General features: G+C 39.4%; 1 pseudogene; it reads right to left on the bottom strand.

Annotated features, from left to right (window-relative positions):
- Positions 1-405: 405 nt before the first annotated feature.
- LOC139184894 (histone-lysine N-methyltransferase SETMAR-like) lies at positions 406-1662 on the bottom strand (annotated as a pseudogene).
- Between the last annotated feature and the right edge of the window lie 2935 nt (positions 1663-4597).

Below are 4597 nucleotides of genomic sequence, written 5' to 3'. Positions count from 1 at the left end.
TTATGTATTAGTTCGTTGCAAACATAATTGCAATTTTGGACCATGAATTTTAAATCATTAAAATGTGCTATTTTGGGGGCTTCAGAATCACTGTAGATGGTGACTGCAGCCATGAAATCAAAAGACGCTTACTCCTTGGAAGAAAAGTTATGACCAACCTAGACAGCATATTCAAAAGCAGAGACATTACTTTGCCAACAAAGGTTCGTCTAGTCAAGACTATGGTTTTTCCTGTGGTCATGTATGGATGTGAGAGCTGGACTGTGAAGAAAGCTGAGCGCCGAAGAATTGATGCTTTTGAACTGTGGTGTTGGAGAAGACTCTTGAGAGTCCCTTGGATTGCAAGGAGATCCAACCAGTCCATTCTAAAGGAGATCAGCCCTGGGATTTTTTTGGAAGGACTGATGCTAAAGCTGAAACTCCAATATTTTGGCCACCTCATGTGAAGAGTTGACTCATTGGAAAAGACTCTGATGCTGGGAGGGATTGGGGGCAGGAGGAGAAGGGGACGACAGAGGATGAGATGGCTGGATGGCATCACTGACTCGATGGATGTGAGTCTGAGTGAACTCCGGGAGATGGTGATGGACAGGGAGGCCTGGCGTGCTGCGATTCATGGGGTCGCAAAGAGTCAGACAGGATTGAGTGACTGAACTGAACTGAAAACACATCTTTATTAATCAATATAGGAACCATTACAATCAACACATTTTTGCCTATAAGAGATAAGTTTGTTTACTCCTATAGAATAAAAATCTGTGCTTCAGGGTTCAACAAACACTTGGAGAGCATTTTCTGCCTGCTGGTTGTGGAGGAATGTTTCCTGTAAGAAATTGTCAAGATGCTTGAAGAAGTGGTAGTCTGTTGGCAAGAGGTCAGATGAAAACGACAGATGAGGCAAAACTTTGTACCCCAGTGCATTCAACTTTTGAAGTGTTGGTTGTATGACTTGCATTGTCCCGGAGAAGAATTGGGCCCTTCTGTTGACCAATGATGGCTGCAGACCTTGCAGTTTCCAGTGATTCTCAGATGTAATGGTTTCACCAGGATTCAGAAAGCTGTAGTGGATCCGATGGGCAGCAGACTACCAAACAGTGACTGTGAAAATTTTTGGCTTTAGGAAGTGCTTTGGAGCTTTTTCTTGGTCCAACCACTGAGGTGGTCATCACTGGCTGTTGTATGAAATCCACTTTTCATCGCATGTCACAATCCAATCTAGATATGGTTCATTGTTGTTGCATAGAATAAGAGAAGAGGATACTTCATAAAGATGTGGGGTCTTTTTTTTTTTTTTTGGTCAGCTCATGAGACACCCACTTACTGAGCTTTTTCACCTTTCCAATTTGCTTCAAATGCTGAATGACCACAGAATGGTCGACATTGAGTTCTTTGACAACATCTCTGGTAGTTGTTAGAGGATCAGCTTCAATGACGGTTCTAAGTTGGTCTTTGTCAACTTCCAATGGCCAGCCACTGCATTCCTCATCTTCAAGACTCTCGTCTCCTTTGCAAAACTTCTTGACCCACCAATGCACTATATGTTCATTAGCAGTTCCTGGGCCAAATGCATTCTTGATGTTGCAGGTTGTCTGTGCTGCTTTATGACCCATTTTGAACTCGAATAAAAAAAATTGCTCAAATTTGCTTTTTGTCCAACATCATTTCTCTAGTCTAAAATAAATATAAAATATGCAGCAAGTGATAAGTCATTAGCAAAAAACAAAGTGAGAAACACCCATAAAATGATATATAACATGACCACATTTGTTTAAGAATGTATTCCTATATCAAACAGCAAAGTTCAGCAATGCAAAATGGCAATCACTTTCACACCAACCTAATTTGGTGCAATTTTCTCACTTCTTACATTGTTAAGAAAAGTTATTTTCATCTAAAAGGGAGACCCCAAAATTTGACGAGTTGAGTTGACTGTCAGGAGAACCACATAAAACCCACTCTTATCATTAGCTAGCCATGTGACTGATATTTAGTAAATCACTTTTAAGCTGGTTGTGCCTCAGTTTCTTCATCAGTAAAATGAAGGAGTTGAACCAGGTAATTCTGAAGTCACATATTCCAGTTCTAAAATGCTGCAGAGTATATGATCTCGATAACAAAGCATTGGTCTTCCCTATTAACATAACTGCTAGAAATCTAATGAGCATGTTTACATCCCAATATGTTTGGATTTCATGTGCTAAAATCATCTAAAACCTACAAAATGGTTTGGATTCCACAGTTTTATTTAGGCTCTTTTCATTAGCAAATGTGCTGAATTGTATTGGTTTAATGTGTTCTGATCACTGCTCCTACTCTGTGCCAAGACTGGGTAAAGGAATCCTTCCTGGTATATTAAGTCACTCTAGAGAGATGTTGTACCTCCTGTAAGAATTTTTGGATCGCAGTATTCACATTACCTTGCCATGTTTCCCCAGGCAGAAACTTGTCTGGTGGCTCAGGCAAAAGAATTCAAGACGAAAGTTTTGTTTTGTACTCTTGCTTGTTATCTTGACTTTGTAACCTGTACTGAGTCAAGGGGTCAAGCTCCCCTGCACACTGCCCCCCATCCCCAGCTTATCTCTTAGGAAAAAATGAAGGGAGTGCAAATGCTACTGACTCTTAGGTATACAAGGTAAAGACCCAATGTGAGTAAGGGTTCATTTTAGATTAAATGTATTCGGCAATAATACATTTCCCAAATTCCTAAAACTACAGATTTTCTTTAGCTCTACATTCTGAAACAAAGCACACACATTCCCCACCCACACACACACTTTGCAGAGCTGTACTTTGGCACCAAGGGTGTGACTCCGAAGTCATAATAAACAGAGTAGCCAACAAAAACCACTTAACGAGGCCCACCTATACAGTGTGACCCGGTACAGGATAAGCCTCACTCAAATATTTCACCTGGCAGGGATTCAAGTTCTGAAGCTGAATGAGTTTGCTTTTGTTTCTCACTCAGTTGGGAAGAAAGAGGGCTTGTTGGGGAGGAGGAGGGCAAAGAAGGAAGGAATGAGTTAAGTCCTAAGCATCTTTAGTTCTTTTGCTTTGCTTCTTTTCAAACAAATACACCACACTGAATAGCATGTGGAAAATTGGCATTTCCCATGAATAAAAATTAACTGGCAAACAACAAAAGGAAAAACGGAGGAATGCTGTTGGATGCTGTTTGCCTTGTCTTGTCTTGTCAGAGAAAGGACACGTGTGAATCAAATGGTTTAAGATGAATTTTACCTACACATCTGGCTCCTGTTCAGATGTCTTAGGTTTCTAAGTCAATCTTGCTTACTTGGGAGGGTTTTTAAAATTTTTTTAAGTAAATTTTTTTTTCTGTAGGTTAAGAATAAAAAAGGAGAGAACCATAAAAGTAGTATGGGTGAACAACTGTTCAAATATTCCACTTCAAAAAGCTTCCTAACTTTTGTTTTCTTTGGGGAAAACATTTTAAAAAATTAGTTAAAAAGCCAGAAAACCAATAAAAGTATCTGTAGAGTTCTGGTCTTGGGAGAAGATTGCTAATCTGGTATTTTCAAATGAAAGCATGTCTTTTTAAGAAAACACATAAACCTTTTTTCAATATCAAAACACTTTTTTTCACTCACAATAGTACCCCCCAAATATGCTGCATGGACTTAAGCTATTTGAAATCAAGACCCCATTTTATTCTAGGGAACTTAGAACTGTTTATTGATCTCTTGTGCTGTGAGGTTATCCACTGACCAAATGTGTTCGGTCCCAATAAAAAGCTGGAAGCGAGACTCATGGCTGTCTTGTTCCTTGCTCTCTGCCTTGGAAGCATAAAACCATCCGACACAACTTATTTCATTTGAAGAAATTATCCTCTGAATACAAAACAGACACCATTTGCCATGGCAACTCCATCATGACTTGTGGTGGAATCAATTAATCAAAGCAGGTATCGAGGGAAAGAACATATGTTCAGTGACAGAGATCAACTTTCCTGAAGAAGAGCTTCAGGCAAAGTCGCACAAGCTTATATTTTGGTGACAAGGATGTCAAACAACTCATTGGATATGTAAAATAACTCACAACCAAGACCTTTTCAACAATACCAAAGTCATGGGGTTTTCATTACTCTCCATATCACTAAATTATAATGACTAATGGTGCATTTCAAACAGTGTTTAACTTTCAAAGTAATTGGACATTAACTTCAAGGAAAATATATCATGAGGGGAATAAGTCCCCTATAAATGATACTGCTCAGTAAGGCCAGACTTCATAATCTGATATCAGGTTAGAGCCATCTGAAAGGCAAGAATTTTAGAATCAGAGACTGGCTGAGTTGTATGGGAACTTAGGTCACTCAGCATAACTATGTTACTTAATGAATGAAGACGCTTAATTATAGCAAATGACTACCCAGCAAGTTATGAGCAAAGCTTGATCAAGACTCCCGACTCCTAGCCCTATGTTCATTACATTTACAGCATTTTATGTAGTTTCTGGGGTGATTTACTTGTCTTCGTTTCCTACCAATGTCTCTGGCCTCTGGCATTAAGAGAGAAGTACCTGGGTTGGAGCTGAGGATATGAGAATGGATGGCACACTAACTGTCCTTTGGAAATAGTGG

Source organism: Bos indicus, chromosome 9 (genome assembly GCF_029378745.1).
Source record: "Bos indicus isolate NIAB-ARS_2022 breed Sahiwal x Tharparkar chromosome 9, NIAB-ARS_B.indTharparkar_mat_pri_1.0, whole genome shotgun sequence".
Lineage (NCBI taxonomy): Eukaryota > Metazoa > Chordata > Mammalia > Artiodactyla > Bovidae > Bos > Bos indicus.
The sequence above is the reverse complement of the archived record's forward strand: the minus strand, read 5'-3'. Positions and strand labels throughout refer to the sequence as shown.